This window comes from Balaenoptera physalus, assembly GCF_965194825.1.
Source record: "Balaenoptera physalus genome assembly, chromosome: 1".
Classification (NCBI taxonomy): domain Eukaryota; kingdom Metazoa; phylum Chordata; class Mammalia; order Artiodactyla; family Balaenopteridae; genus Balaenoptera; species Balaenoptera physalus.
The window spans coordinates 172,335,131-172,351,992 of NC_138882.1; the positions used below are offsets into that span (position 1 = coordinate 172,335,131).

Here is a 16,862-nt window from a genome sequence, read left to right on the forward strand (position 1 = left end):
GAGGCTTGCCCTGAGACCTGACGTCCTCGCACTAGGAGGTGACCTCACTGTGTGTCACCCACGCACTCTGCATCGCCTCGGCTCTTGGCCACTTGCAAACGCCTTCCCCGCCAGCTCCTTGCTGCAGCCACCCAGCAGCCCACCACGATGGAAGCACCGAGAGAGCAGAGGCCTGGTCTCCACTGTCCATCTCCGTGTCCTCAGTGTCCAGACCAGGGCCTGGCACACAGGAAGCTCCCAAGAAATATTTGTCTAAGGGCTACGAGAGTGTGTAAATAATCAGGACACATCCATGAGGTAGGCATTCTCATCCCCATTTAACAGGGGAGGAGCCTGAGGCTCAGAGAGGTGAAGCGCTCGCCCAAAATCACACAGCAGGGGGAGGGGGTGGGGATTAGGAAGGGGAGGGTCAGTGGTAGGGCTAGGGGAGCAGCATGGATCTTGGGGAGAGACGGCCAGAGCGGTCCCGCATTTAGACAGTAAATCACATGTTTTACAAGGCTCCAGCCATTCCTGGGGAAACTCAAGCCAGCATGTGTGAGGCCCAGTGATGGTGACCCTGGGGGAGAAGGGGAAGGAGGGAGGGAGGGAGCAGACTCATTGCAAAAAGGCCCCACCTCCTCCAATCAGCTGAGCCCTCAGGGGCGGGGACACCAGGACCAGTCCAATCAGCAGGAGGCTGGGAGCAAAGGCAGGTGGGGCAGAGCCAGGCCCTGCCCTGGGTGGTCAGGATGGACCTTCCTGACTGGCTTTTCCCTCCTTGACCTCCTTGAGTTCTCCCAACAACCCAGCATTCAGGACAGGAATAATAACCTTCACTTTGCAGATGAGGCAGCTGAGGTCCAGAGAGTCCATGTAACTTGCCCAAGGTCACACAGCCATTCAGCAGCACCAGAACTGACCCAGGTCCTGACTCCCAGCCCAGGGTGCTGAGTTCTGCCCCTCTGGGCTCCTCTTGGCTGCCCTGGCCGAGGCCCTGCTGGGCACCCCAACCCTGGGCCTGTCCTCTGTGACCGTCAGAGCCCTCTTCCCCACCAAACACCCCCACCCAGAGCTCAGCTCAGAGCTGCTGCCCACCCCCAACCTCCCTCTCCATTCTCCATTCCTGAGCCCCAGACTCTTTGCTCCAGCTGCCCCCAGATACCCAGACACGAGGGTCAAGTACTCACAGAATGTTTGGCTGGCAGGGGCCCCAGGGAGGGTCTGGACCACCCCTGGCGGCTCAGGTGGGAGCAGTGGTCCCTCAGCACCATGCTGTGCCCGTCCCCTCCATGAAGCCCCCCAGGGCCTGAATTGGGGCACTGCTCTTCTCCCAGCATCCCTCCCCCTGCTTCCTGACTCAATTACCACCCACCAGATTCTGCAAATTCAGGTCCAAGTTTTGATTTACAAACTTCCTGCGGAAGGAGGGCAGCGTCTGCACCTGCAGCACCTGCACCTGCCCGGTGATTTACTCTGCTGGGAAATGCTTGCTTCTCCAGAGGGATTCTCTCCGCCCCTCCTGGTTGAAGACTGAGATTTACTGAAGCTTCCTTTTCTCAGGGAGACTCCTGGTGGCTTTGGGAGGACAACAGAGGTGAAGGAGCCACCGGGACCCCCATGTGGTGAAGAGCAAATCTAGACGGTGTGGTTGGGAGGAAGAAGATAGACTTAGGGGTCACCAGGGGCCTGCGTTTGAATCCCTGCCCCACCACCGCCAAGCTGTGTGACCTTTAGTTGGTCTTGATTTCCTCATGTGCAAAATGGGTATAATCTACACAATGGGGTTGGTAACAACATCTGCCTCCAAAGATGATGAGGCTTAGGTGAGGGGCTGTGTATAAATGCCTGGCACATAATAGGGGCTCAGGAAAGTTGAATTCTCCCTTCCAGCCCATTTGAGGTCTCCCTTTCCCTGCCAGATCACCTCCTCCAGGTCTCCCTCCTAGCTTTCCTCTAAATGCCCTCCTATACCCATCTCTGTCCTCGGGGAGAGCAGACCCTGTCAGTCTCACAAGTTCCACAGCCCTGTAGCTCAGGAAAGAAAAGGATGTGGTCCCGCTGGCAGGACGGGCCAAGCTGCGTGCCAGGACGCCGGGCACAGATGGTTCACACGCCCAGGGATTGTTAGCAGTGCAGCTGCTTCCCTGCTGATGAGTTAACACATCTTGTCTATAAACGGCCCTTGGCAGAGTAAGGGGCCTCTGGGGCCCAAAGTTGTGCTGTGATCCAAGGCGTCAGCAGAACTCTTTAATCTGTTTGATTTCTAATAAAGCGAGGAGGGACTGGTGACGGCGCTGGCCTAGTTAGCTCAGGTGACCCTGGTCTGACTGGTCTGGGGCCTGACCACCAGGGGGTGTGAGTGGGAGGTATTATGTCTTGGCCCAGGGACTCCGGCCAGCTCCAGTCTCTTCTGAAGGCATCTTCAGAATCCCCAAATCTGGTCAGAAACCAAGGGAAAAAAAAAAAAAATCTATTCCTTTCTCAAAGTATAATGCAGGGAGGAAGGGGCTCTGTAGCAACACCTGTCAGCCCCCAGAGGACCACCAAGACCTGTGGCTGGCCCTTGAGAAGTCCTGGCAACCCCTCTGTCTCCTGAGCCTCAGTCTTCTCACTTGTGAAGTGGGAGTGGCTCCAGGAGGGGTAGAGTTGGGTCAGGTGTGGACTGGGGAGCCTGACTACTGAATTCATTACCCACCTGGCCAGTACCAGGATTGAAGAAGTGACCTAATCACTCTGTGCCTCAGTTTTCTCATCTGTGAAATGGGGTAATAATGGTACTTCCCTCATAGGGTCATTGTGAGGATTAAATGAGATAATCCAGGTAAATCACTAAACTCAGTGCCCAGCACACAGTAGGTGCTCAAGAGATGGTGGCTACTGTTATTATGTCACTGCCCCTACTTCTACTGTTAGATCCCAAAGACAGAGGACATGCACCATGGACCGAGGCTATCAGGAATGTAGAAATGCTTCTCAATAACTTTCCCTGTCACTATAATCACAGTAGCACACGTATAATACAGTGGAGCTGTGTTATGTGCCAGGCTGATTATTCCTTCTACAGACAGTGCTTGGTACCCAGGTAAGTTCAGGGGCCTCTTGCGATAAGCATCCCCAGGAGTTCTGGAGGCCCAGGGCAGGAACACTGGCCATGGCTCTAGTCAAAGCCAGTGGCGATTCCTGCCTTTCCCAGTTATGGTGGAAGCACAGCAGCAGCCCAGCCTTGCCTTTGCCCTCCTGTGCCAGCCAGAGCCAGAGCCGGAGCCAGGGCAGCCTGGGACCTTCCCCAAATGGGGTCCTCCCCCTTCCCCCCCAAACCCCAGGCACTCAGATTTGCAGTTCTCTTTCTTCCCAGTGAAAACAGAATCACCTCCCGGGATGGGCCGAGGTGACTGTTGTAATAAAAGCGGTTCATTACATCCCTCTACAAGGAGCTGTTTTACGAGCATGCGCTGGTGCTCTGTGGCCCTTTGGAACCAAATGCAAATGAAATACATTCCACGGTATCATTTAATGAGTTTAGAAAGGTACAGAGGGCTGGAAAGAGGGGGTGACATGGGATAGAGGCAGAGAAAGAGGAAAGGATGAGGGAGATGGTTTAGCAGCGGAGCAGAGAGGTTGCAGGAGGGGAGGGAAGGAGGGGAGAGGGGGAGGGAAGGACAGAGAGAGTGAACAAGGAGGGAAGGAAGAGGAGAGATGGGGCCATTTTTTTTTGTATCTGACTCTCCCAAACCCCCTTGAAGGGAGGGAAGGATTGGGCAGCCTTATTCTTTTCATTGAAAAAGTGAGGACACCCAATCCCGCTCTGTGCATCGTGCTGGGTGCTGGGGATATCACAATGGAGGCGGCATCCTGCCCGTGTGGGTTCGCAGTACGAGTGCAGTAGGCAGGCCTTGAGCAGTGATTCCACTCAAATGTGTGCATGTGAGTGTTTCTGTGTTTGCACGTGTGACTTTGCCTATGTGTGTAAGTGTGTGTGTGTGCATGAGTGTGTGGGTTGAGATGTGAGACTATTTACAGGAGTGCATGTATGTACAGGTATGTGAATGTGTATTATGAGCATATTTGTGTGGGAGCATGTACGTGTACACACATGTGCATTTGCTATGTGTGAGCACATGTGCATGTGTGTATCAGCACATGAAAATATTTATGGGAGTGCATGCATATGCAACTATATGTGTGCGAATGCATGGATGAGTGTTTGTGAACGAGTATATGAGAATTTTTATTTGACAACCTGTGTGCGCAGGTGTGTGAGTGAATATGTGTATGATCGTGTGTGTATCTGTGAGTGCATACAAATGTGTATTTGAGTTTGTGTGTGAGTGCCTGTGTACATGCAACACTGTGCAACTGTGTGAATGTGCAAGTGAAGGCATGTACGAGTGTGTGTATGTGAGTGCTTATGTAAGTGTGTGAGTGCATTTACAAGCATGTGTTTGTGTGTGTGTTTATATAAGTGTACACATGCATGTGTGTATAAAGTCATGATTACCCATGCGACTATGTTTAAAAAAAGAGTAGGATAGTGGTTTAGAGAAAAGCGTGGGTCGAAATGTGACTACTGGACTGGAAAACCTGCTCTGTTACATCCTGGCTTTGTGCCCTTGGGCAAGTTACTTAACCTCTCTGGCCCTCAATTTCCTCATCTATAAAATTGAGCTGAAAAAATACCCACCTTCTAGGGATATTAGAAGGATTACATTCATTAACATATCTAAAGCACTTAGTATATATTTAGACTTAGTACATGTTTAGTTCTGCATTTTAGCTGTGAGACTAATAATGGCCAAAAATCAAAGGAAAAGGATTGATGGGTCCTGACATATCAGGCGTCAAGGGAGTCTTCTCTGAAGAAGTGCCACTTGTACTGAGATCAAGAAAGAGTCAAGAGGAATGTGTAGCGGGCTTCTACCCACTCTCCACCCTGCCTACATCCCTCTCCTTGTGGTAAGACCACCCCAATTTCCCTTTGAAAACAACTCCCTGACCACTCTCAGCCCATTCAGGTGGGCTGACCCATCCTGGTTCCTGCCACCGAGGCCTGGCCACTCAGTGCACTTTACCCCCCTGATTACAGTGATTGTTTCAGGAGTGGGCAGATGACTAAATGCAGGTCAATGGGAATCATAGCAGAGACTGTGTTAAAGCTATCGGGAATGTAGGGTGTGATGCCAGCGTGACAGAAGCCTGACACTACCAGCATTTCTTCCCCACCTAGAGGGGAGAGAGTGACTGTGAATGATGCCGATACAGAGGAGATGCGAAGACTGTGTTCCAAAATGATAGCATTTAAATTCCTGGATCCAGCTGTACCTGAAGCTATTGACTCCTGGATTTTTCAGGTGAATGAACCAACTAATCCCCCTTTTTATTTCTTTTATTTAAACGGGTTTCAATTGCTTTTGTCGCTCCATTTGGAAGACTCTGAATGATATTGCACACTCCTGGAGAAGGGCACAGAATGTGGGAAGGCTCTGAGGAGGGAAAGTCAAGAAGCTACAACAATGCCAGCACGGCTGAAGCAATGGGAAAGTGTGGTGGGTTCCTGTGTATCAGAGATCAGAGGGACCAAAAGCCTCAGCATATTGGGAAAGTGGGGGGTGCGTAGTGTGAGAGCTAGAGGGCTTGACCTGCTTTACAGTTGGGGTCCTCTCCCAGCCTGCCCCCAACGTCATCCTCACGTATTTAACCCTCATGCCTGACTCACTCCATCCGAAGTCCTGAATCCAAGACCCAGAAACGATAGGGTTTATAGGGACCATAAATGCCACTTAGTCCAATATCTTTTTTATTTTATCATTTTGTTTTATTTTATTTTTTTTGTTTATTTTATCAAATGATACATGAATATATTCTTTTGGTAAAAAGATACAATCTAGTCATGTGGAAAAAGCAAATAGCTTCATTTTGCAGAATAGGAACAGTGGCCAGGTAGGTTATATAGCTCACCTAAAGTCATATAACAAGTTTGTCAGACATCTGGGGTCATGGAAACCTTCGGAATCCTTTCCATCTTATGTAAGAAAAAGATAACTTCTCAGCATTTACCATGTCCAGCCACTATGTCAAGCTCCTTATTTTCCTTGTTTTGATTTGGTCTTTACCACAACACTGTGAGGCAGCTACCATTATTTTCCTCATTTGATAGACAAGGCAGCTATGGCACAGAGGTTAAGTAAGTTGTTGACTTCCCCAGGGTCACTCAGCTGTGTCGTGCAGCCAAGACTTGAACTCAGGCAGTCTGGTTCCAGCGCCCATGCCCTCACTTCTGGCAATAATGTATAGTTTGCAAGAGTAAGTTTCCTTTAATAACCAGATCCTTCTACCGAGAAGACAGAGGGAACTGAGTGGTCCCAGGACTCTGAAGAGGAAGGCCCTCTAGCTGTATCAGAACTCTCCAGCGTGCTGAAAAGCAATCATTAGCTTCACTAGCTGACCCAGGATGTTACTCTTCCCCAGTCCATTTCTCAGCCTGAGTTCCAAGCCCAGCTCCTCACAACTTAGTCCACTGATAATCTCACCTCCATCCCACCTGAGCAAACCCTGACTGACGCTGCAGGTTGTGAAACTACTACAACTCCCCATCCATACACACACACACACACACACACACGTATCTTGTAACAATCTCTGTCTTTATAGAATCTCGGTTCTCTTTAGGAAAGGGTTAGTTAGAATAGAATACAAGGAAGCCTTACTTAGGCCAAGAGTACCTTTTGTAATCATCAGACCCAATCCTTGTATCTTTGTTTATCATATTGATATAACTTGCATATGACAAAATATACAAATCTTAAGTGTATATTTGGTGGATTGTAAAAATAACCACAAATTCTTTCCCTTTCTGTATCTACACTCATGATGTGGCATTTCAGATTCTCCCATCAAGAATGAATGTCTGTTTCTTCATCTGTTCAATCTTCATTGTCCAATAGCCTTGCTTTGACCAATGGGAACACTAGCAAGAAGTAAGCAAACAGGTGCTTCAAAGTGCTTGGTGATATGGGCTTTCCTTCTCTTGCTGCACTTGGAGACATGGGAATGAACCTGAGCTAACGTGCTGGAGGGTGAGAGCCCCGATGGAGGAGAATGGGGGTGCCTCAGCTAATAGCTTGCCACCTACCAGATGTGTGAGTGAAGCCACCCTAGATCATCCAGCTGCAATCTGCAGTTCTAGCCAACCACAGACCCATGAGAATCAGCATCAGAGAGACACTGAGCTAGCCTCGACCTGATCAATTGCGCAGACAGCCGATAGAATTGTGAACTAAATAACTGACTATTATTTACCACCAAATCTGAAGTTTGCTACATAGCAAAAGCTGATGCAATATCTCTGAATTTTTACAAATGTGTACACCTATGAAACCACCACCCAGATCAAGATGTTGCACATTTCTAGTACCCCAGAAAGTTCCTTTGTTCCCCTTTCTGGTTAAGGTCCCAGCCCTGAACGATAACTCTTATTCTGACTTCTATGCTATAGGTTAGTCCCTATTAATGGAATCATAAAGCACTTTTTTGGTCCGATTTTTTTTTTTTTGGCTGACCATGTCTGTGATATTTATACATGTTTTGTGCATATTAATAGTTTGTTCATGTTTTAAAAGTGTTGTGTAATTCCACTTTTTTAGTCTACCACAATTTATTTATCATTCTCTCATAGATGAACATTTGGGTTGTTTTCTTTTTTGACTACTAAAGGTAAAGATTTTATGAACACTTACAGGTACGTGATTTGTGGATACATGCACTAAATTCTCTTGGATACATAGTGCTATGGGCTGAATTGTGTCCCCACCATCTCCAAATTTATATGTTGACCCCCCCTAACCCACAGTACCTCAGAATGTGATTGTATTTGAAGGTAGAATCTTTGAAGAGATGATTAAGTTAAAATGAGGTCACATGGGTGGGCCCTAATCCAATATGACTCGTGTCTTTATAAGAAGAGGAGATTAGGACAGACACACAGGCAGAGGGAAGACCATGTGAAGACACCAGGAGAAGATGGCCACTTACAAGCCAAGGAGAGAGGCCTCAGAAGAAATCAACTCTGTTGAATCTTGACCTCCGACTTCTAGCCTCCAGAGCTGTGAGAAAATACATGTCTGTTGTTTAAGCCACCCAGTCTGATATTTTGTTCTGGCAGCCCTAGCAAAAGAATATGGCCCATAATGTATGCTACAACCAACCAAGTGCTAGGTGCTAGGCTAAGAGCTTTACACATTTCACTGGATTTTCACAAAACCCCGTGAGAGAGATGCCATTAGGATCTCCATTGACAGATGGGAAAACTGAGGCTCTAAGAGGTTTAACAAGTTGCCAGGGTTGTGTAGTTAGTATTATCAGACTTCTGCATGATTAACTTATTACAACTCAACACTAACTACACAATCCCTTGTGTGATTATTTGTTCAAACTTGGTTTCTTTATTAGATGGTGAGTCTCGTGAGGGTGGGGAGTGAATCCATCTCATTCCCTGCTGTACCCCGGTGCCCACCATGGCACATACCATGACAGCAGACTTGAATTCTTGGGGTCTCAACTCCTCCTATCACCTCCTGTGATTCCAGGGCTCTGTGATGGAAGAAGGGGAGGGGGGCTGCCAGGCAGGTCGCTTGCCTCTCTGCAGACAATTTAGGGAAGATAGTTTCCAGAAAGAGCAGCTGTGATTAACTCAAATGAACTGTAAAATTGTTTTTGGTTTAAAGGCTTTGCTTACTGAGGTATCGAGTGGTGGGAGGGGAGCACACGAGAGGGAGGGGCCCAGCGGCTTGGAGGGGCTGCCACTGCCCATTCTTTGGGCATCAGACTCTGGCCAAGTGTCCACCTAGTCCTACCCTAGGCTCTGGGCATTAGAAACAGCTGAGACCCAGGGTGGCTGTGGGGCGCTCACAGCCCAGACCTGATGAGGAGATGGGGAAACTGACAATTTCAGAACAATCAGACAAATGCTTGTGTAGGGGGAGCACGAGAGTACAGAGGAGTGGACTGTAGTCTGGGAGACAATGGGTGGGATGGGGAGAGTTGACATCATGCAAATGACCTGGGTTCAAATCCCAGCTCCACCACTTCCCAGCCTAGTGACCTTGGCCAGGTGCTTCGTGTCTCTGAACTACAGTTTCCTCTTCTGTAAAATGGGAATAATGATGATCCCCACAGAGGAGTTATATTAAATGAGATAATTATGCCCATAGCCGGAGCACACACACCAGTTCAACACACCCGCTGTTAGCGTTGCCCACTGAGCAAAGCTGTAAGAAAGCTGGTGTCAGGCAGGGCCTGGGAAAGGGTGTTCTGGGAAGACGTACCAGCATGTGCCAAGGCCTGCACACAGCTGGGTCTGTGGGGTCAGAGTGGGAGCCGGGGGTGGTGAGAGATGGGGCTGAGGAGGTCTGCGTGGCCAGTTTACAAGAGCCCTGCAATCCGTGTGAATTGTTGGAATTTTAGTCTTCAGAGAAGTGGGAGCCATGGAAGGTCTTTGAGAGGGGGCATGGCATGTTCATTTAAGCTGTAGATTGTGCACTGGAGTTGGAGACGGGGGCCGGGTCCAGGACAGTGGGGCAGCCGTACAGCATCTGGGGAGAGAAGATGGTGCCCTGGACCAGGTCGGGACAGTGTGGACAGGGGACAGAGGAGGGCAGAGACAACAAGGGAGGTGAGGCAGGGCAGGGCGTCCCCTGGATGGGGCTGCAGGGAGGCAGCAGCCAAGGACGGCCCAGCTTTATGACGCTGCAAACAGATGGGGAGGCGGGTGCTGAGCTCGGGCCAGGACCCAGGGATGGAGCAGTGTCTGGGGCCAGGGGCTCTCTGCCTCAGGCCCCTGCAGGTGGCAGTGCCCGGCCTGGGCCGTGGGGGGGACAGGAATGCTCAGACCCTTCAGCCACCCTCTGCCCAGCATGGCCGGTCCCGCCGCCCTCAGAACCGCACAGATCCCGTTCTTCCAGCCGGAAGCTCCCTGAGCCCCGCAGCTGGCATGGTCCAGCCTGGCCCTGCAGGCCACCCTGTGTGGCGCTCAGCTGCTGCGGAAGGTGACCTTGGGCCAGTCCTGCTGTGCTTCTGTCCTCCTCGTCACACCTCTTGGTAATGCAGGGAAAGCCCTGGGTCATCTCCTAGCAGAGAGAAGGGGTGCAGGAGGGTGAACCCCAGCACGGTCAGGACAGACCCGGGGCCGCTGAAGCCCAAACCAGGAGAAAGTTGGAAACAGGGGCAGCCAGAGACACAGAGGGACTCAGTGACAGAGCAAGTGACAAGGAGAGAGAAGCAGAGAGAGAGGAGAGGCTGGAGCAAGGCCTTGGACCCAGCCCCACGCATGGCCCGTCCTCACCAGGCCAGACTTGTCAGGGGGCAGGGAGTCACCGGCCTCCAACGGCCCCCCTTCTCTGTAGTTCATATTCTCAGAGAAAAGAAATTACTTTCTGTCCAATTAGTCTAATTAGACGTAATCAAGTTGTGGAGATCTGTGCAGCAGGGTGAGTGATTAGGAAAAATTACCTCCCCACAAAGAGTTTAGATCTAATTTTTGTTTCATAATCTAAAGACCAAATGGAAACAACTGAGTTCCTTGCTGCCCCTGGCCAAGAACTGGAAATTCTCTGGAGGGGGAAGAGCATCAGCCCAGAGACAGGGTCCAGCTTCAGCCAGGATAAGCTCAGGGGACCTGCTGAGACAGGCAACCACACGACCTGCCCTCACCCTAGGGGACAGCCACTGTCCACCTCAGGTCCCCGTCACACATCAGGCCACACTCATACATGCCCACACCCTGGGACAAATGTGACTTTCACATGTGCGCCCTGAGGTTGTTAAACACACAACTTAAGACCATCATATACACTCAGAGGCAGATGTGCACGTGCATGCGTGCACACACACAGGCGCGCACACACACACACACACATGCACACACCATTTCACACAGGTGCACGGCCGTCAGGAGCCCTGGCTAGTCCGGGTTAGTCCCAGCTCCACTGCTAACTGTGGATGCTGGGCTCAGTCTCCCATGGGTAACAAGTGACTTAGGCTTCATTTCTTAAGCCTCTTGCAATTGTGACAGCTTGGGATTTGACATCCTCTCTCTCAGCCTCTCCCTCCTTCTTTCAAATCCAGGCTGGCTGAGAACATAAAGCCTGGGAGGGGGCGCCCAGGGGGGTTCATGAGGTGACACTCCTTACCGAGCAAGTCCTCCACCAGCAAAGCAGGGACGCACCCCAGCCGCCCCACGTGGCCCCAGAGCCGAGTCCAGTGCTGGGAGGGCACTAGGGCTTCACTGTCCCCACGAGCAGATGCGTCTGTGCTGCACAGGGGCCGTCCCCCTCTCACGCTGGGCCCGTCATTACCAGCTCCCAGGGTGGGAGTTCCCAGCCGGCGCCAGTCCCGGGCCAGGCCTCACCCTCCCGGGCCCGGCACCGCGGCACCACCTGCTCCTTGAATATTTCTCTGAGAATCGAGCTGGAGAGGGACCAGCCCAGGGAGGCAAGGGGAAAGAGCATCTGGAGCCCGAAGGCTGAAGATGGATTAATTTATGCCCTGAGGCTTCTCAGCTGGAGCAGGGACCTGGGGAAAGTTGGGGGAAGGGGGTGGATAGTGTCCCCAGGTGCAGGCACAGTCTGGAGTCAACAGCGGTGGGGAGCACGCCACTGAGGGTGACAGGGCCCTGGGTGTCCCTGAGGGGTGACATAAGAGTCCTGCCTTGCTGCCTCTGTCCCTCCTCCTCTCTGTACAGCTATGGCCGCCTGAGCCCCACTTGTGAGACCAGAAGGCTCCAGGCTCCAGGACCAATCCTGACCCAGCTGAGGGGTTTAAGGAGTTCCGGGAGCAGGTAAGGGGGTGGGCTTGGATCTGGAGTCTGGCCTGGTTTTGAGTCCCAGCCCCTGACTCACCACCGGACCCGAGCGGCACCTCACCCCCACCCCCCATTCTCTGGGCCTCGGGTTCCTCATCCTCCAACAGGGTGAGGGGCCTGCAGGGACCACACTTGGGCTCCCACTGGGCATGAGGGTGGGGGGATCTGCAGGAGCTCAGTGGACATTTGTTCCCATGCCCTCTGTGACCTCGCAGTGCCTGACTCCAGGTCAGTGCCCAGTAAATATCGATTAACCTGGTGAGATGATGAAATGAGCTAATGTTTGTGTCTGGGCCTCATGGCACCAAAATCTAAAATGATGTTGGGAAACTGAACAACCAGAGAGCCAGCTGGGTGGAGGCATCGGGGGTTTGGCTGTCAGTCTTCAAGGAGAACTTCCTGGAAGAGGCAGGCCTCGGGCTGGGTAGGACTTGGATAGAGGAGGGAAGGCGTGCTGGGAGGGGGGGACTGCACGTGCACAGGCAGGGAGGTGGGAAGGGGAGGGGTCAGGGTGAGCCCTCTCTCTCCTGTGTGCTCCTGCCGGTGGTGTGATGGGTAAGAGTTTAGGTTTTGGAATCAGACAAACCTGGATATAACTTGCTTTTGGTGCGACCTTGGACGAGGTCCCTTTACCACTCGGGGCCTCAGCGTTGTCAGCTGTGAAGTGGGGGTAATGACACCCTGTCCTCACAGGGTTGTTGTGAGGCTGGTGCTGTGTATTGTGTGTGTGTGTGTGTGTGTGTGTGTGTGTGTGTGTGTGTTTGTGTAAGGTGGGGGGTGGTCCCGGCACAGTGCTGGACTCCCAAGGGATTCTCGGTAACAGGGGCTCCCTCCTCTCTGTCAGCTCATCCAGGTCACCTGCTGTCCCCAGGGGTGGCCTCCCCACCTGGTCACATGTGACATGTGGTCCCAGCAGGGAGCAGGGACCTGGGTGGGGGCATGCACATGTCACCCCTCTCAGGGAACCAGGCTCTACTTGCCATGAAACAGACCCTAGAACCTCAGAGCTGGGAGGCCCCTCCAGCCCCTCTGCCCTGTAGGAGCCTGACACAGAGAGGTTAAGGGAGTGGCCCAAAGTCACCCAGCCCCCAAAGAAGGCCCCCCGGTGCTCTGCTCTGTAACCAGCCTGGGGGAGAGTCCTCTGTCTACAAACCCCTGAACTGAGTGACTGAGGGGTCAAGGGTTCCTCTTGTCCCTTTGTCCTCCCTCTGTCCTCACACCCACTTGCTCACAGGGCTGAGAAGAGCTAGAAACGGAACCCAGGGGCTCCCTGAGAGTCAAGGCCAGTGATCTGTAGACCCAAGTGGCCAAGGCCTGGGTCTGTGCTGGGAAGGGGAGGGTTAAGCCTTGAGCCGCCCTTCTTGGTTGGTGCTTAAGTTGCAATTTCTAAAGGCCATCAGGAGCTCCATAGAGCAAACATTTTATCTCTTAATGACACTGCAGATGATTAAGGAAGAGCCCATCTCCCAGACAGCATTAAAGAGAGGCCATCCATTACCCAGCATGGTCTGGCCTGGCAGATGGAATAACTTTCCCAAAGACATGTCCGGGTGAGGGAGGGATTCTTTCAGCTCTGCTGTCAGCAAACTTGGCCAGGGCTCTGGGGGGAGAGGGTGGATACTCAGATACCAGGCTGAGAGGACATTGACACAGGCTGGGTTTAGTCAACATGAGAAAGATCTCCCAGTCCCAGTGGACCACAAGCTGACGGCCATTCACCTCTATAGGTTATATTATTCTTAAAATTAGTTCAATCAGGACCAGTGTCGCCTTTGGATTCACAGCAAGGCAGTCTTCTGGAGACTCAGCAACAACAACCCCACATGGAGACTAATTCAAAATCTTCCCTCGTCAGTTTGGGCATGTGGTTCAAAGGGAGGTGGTATCCGGAACGAGCACTTGACTTGTGGTTAGAAGATGTGGGTTCAATTTTGCCTCTGTGACCTTGACAAGTGACTTTGCTAACAATGACCACAAATATCATTGCTTGAGCATTTATTGCCCAGCTTGTACCAGACACTTTCCATCTGCCCTTTCATTTCATCCTCTCTTGTAAGGCAGGTGTTTCTACCCTCATTTTATATACAAAAGGACTGAGGCTCTAGAGACAGGTCAAGCTCACCCAGCAGCAGAGCTGTGATTCAAACCCACGTGTGTCTGCTCATGTTCCTTTCACTGTACTACACATGCCCTCTGAGCCTCAGTGTCTTCATCTGTAAAATGGGAGCCACAGTACACACCCTGTATAGCTCACAAGGCAGTTGGTTAGTACCAGTGACGTGGAGGATGGGAAATGTGCCATGCACACAAGGAAGGTGCTGGACACATATGTGTACACACGTGTGCACACACACACAATTGTCCACCAGGGGACACAAGTCAGTTACTATCCAGGGATGAGAAGTTACAGAAGCTTTTCTGTAATGAGCTTATTTTGTTGTCCACTGAGCTGTGATTAATTTAGCGTCTAAAAGGCCCTATACCCAGCTTCTGAATGGATAAATTTCACAGTATGTATAAAAAAAATCCAAAACGCCCATATCTTTGAGGCAGCAATTCTACCATCAGGAAACATAATGAGGGCTGAGCACTCAGGCTTACATATAATGATGTTCACTATAGAGTTATTGATAGCAGCCAATGTCTGGAGACAGACCATCCAATAGAGGAACAGTTACATGATATAGTGTGTGTCCATGTGATGGAATATTATGCAGCCAACAAAAGTCATGGTGTGAAGCACAGTGCATGATCTGGGAATGAGAGAGCAGAACCAACCACTGCATGGGCCATGTGATCCCCAAGGAGGCATGTCTCTTAGTAAGATGATGGGTGATTTCTATTTCTGCTGCTTACTTTTCTGCATGGAATCAATCTATTTTTAAAATAGTTGAATAAAATGTACTGCACATCTCCCTAGCTCTAGAATGGGGACTGTGGAGGATAATTTCAGCTTTGCTGTGTACCTTGAGTCATCACCACCTCCCCTACATGTTCTAACCCTAGGGTGTCCCCCAAGACCCCTCACCCTACACTCAGGGCCCAGCCTGCTCTCACTTGAAGTTCTGTCATCGACTTTCCAGTGTTTTCCAGTCTCCTGGGCGCCCCATGTTTCTTCTTGCTGGTGTCAGTGTTTCTGACCCTCTAATGCACCCAAAGTCCTGTCTCTAACCTGTCATGGTGGGCAACCAGATCACCAGGCATGTTAGAACCATGTCTGCATTAGTCCCTGATCTCTAACTGAGGACATGAAGGGGGCACCTCTGTTTAAAAGTACAAAAAACTTGTGCTTTCAGACATGGCTCTTGTAACCTGCATTTTGGTAATTCTAGGGCTTTCTGAGTTTTCCTGTTGCATTCCAGATAGCTGAAGCTGGCCAGATGCTTGATTCCTGGATAAGTGAGGCATGGCTGAGTATGAATATACAGCTGTAGTTCATTCTTATATATTTGCTTATTCAATCAGCTAATATTTATTTGGAGCCCTACTCTGTGCCAGGAACAATTCTAGATCCTGGAGATATAACAGTGGAAAAGATAGACCTTGGGGGAAGATAAAAAAATAAGTAAATAGATGAAATTATGTGTTTCAGATAGTGATGATAAGTATAAAGGAGCTAAAGCCGAGTCATACAGCAGAGAAGGACCAGTGTGAGTCGGGGGCAGTCAGCCTCCAGAAAGGCAGTCTATTGCATGGGTATTATTATTCTGCTCTGTGACAGGCTCCCTGTCGGGCAGGCAGCTGGGTGAGGTTGCACTGACACAGGCTCTGGGCACAGACACAGCTGGGTCTACTCCCTATCTGTGCAGCCGCCCCAGTGGACAGAAAGCCTCTCCTTCCCTGGTGTCCGGCAAAACTCCCAGAGCTGACGCTCATTCACTCTGATTGGCCCATCGTGGGTCACGTGACCCCTTCTAAACTAATCACTGGCCTGTGGCTGCAGGACTGCTATTGGCCAGGCTTGGTCAGGTTGCCCATGCTGGTATCCAGGCAATGAGGCAGCCTCATTCGGACCATTTTGACCGATGGTAGGGGAGGGTGGGTCCCAATAGAAAATTGGTGCCACATCTTCTTTATCTGTTCCTCTGTTGATTGACGTTTAGGTTGTCTCCATGTCCTGGTTATTGTAAATAGTGCTGCAATGAACTTTGGGGTGCATGTGTCTTTTTGAATTATGGTTTTCTCTGGGTATATGCCCAGTAGTGGCTTTGCTGGGTCACATGGTAGTTCTATTTTTAGTTTTTTCAGGAACCTCCATTGGGATTGACATATGTACACTGTTGATACTACGTATAAAATAGATAACTAATGAGAACCTACTGTACAGCACAGGGAACTCTACTTAATGCTCTGTGGTGACCTAAATGGGAAGGAAATCCAAAAAAGAGGGGGTATATGTATACGTATAGCTGATTCACTTTGCTGTACAGTAGAAACCAACACAACATTGTAAAGCAACTATACTCCAATAAAAATTAAAAAAAAAAAAAAGAAAATTGGTGCCTGTGACAGAAGAGGGGCAGAAGACCTCCTCAGGAGTACAGCTGAACCATTTCTCTTTCTTCCTCATCATCAAATGTTCCCTTCTTCATCCAATCATTCCCATTAGCATACAGAGTGCAAACATTTCTCCCACTTAAAAGAGAAATAAACCTCCCTTGACCCTTTGCTCTCCTCCTCTCTTGAACTTGACTGAGTTGTGTCCATATGCATTCACTTAAGCAGCTCTTGTCATGGCTCCAAGTGACCTCCTTGTTGGATCCAGTGGACAAGTCTCAGTCCTCATCTTGCACACATAATTATAATAGGGAAGAACAAATCTGACTCCATACTGGATCTGTTTCTTTTACTTGAACCTTTGTATTCTGTTGCTTTTGCTCCAAGAATGTTGCCTATAGCCTGACATATACAGGACAGCCCATTCTCAAGGCTCTGACCTTCTCCATTCATATAGAGATAAAATGTGGCAGAACATATATGTATCACTGAATCACTTTGCTGTACACCTGAGACTAACACAGCATTG

At 50.3% G+C, this 16,862-nt stretch overlaps 1 long non-coding RNA gene across 1 annotated transcript; it reads left to right on the forward strand.

Moving 5' to 3' along the window:
* The first annotated feature begins 3,586 nt into the window (after positions 1-3,586).
* On the forward strand, positions 3,587-8,377 carry LOC309637451. Its single transcript, XR_014250550.1, has 2 exons — positions 3,587-5,525; positions 6,864-8,377. It is a non-coding gene; the product is annotated as an uncharacterized lncRNA (long non-coding RNA).
* Positions 8,378-16,862: the final 8,485 nt, after the last annotated feature.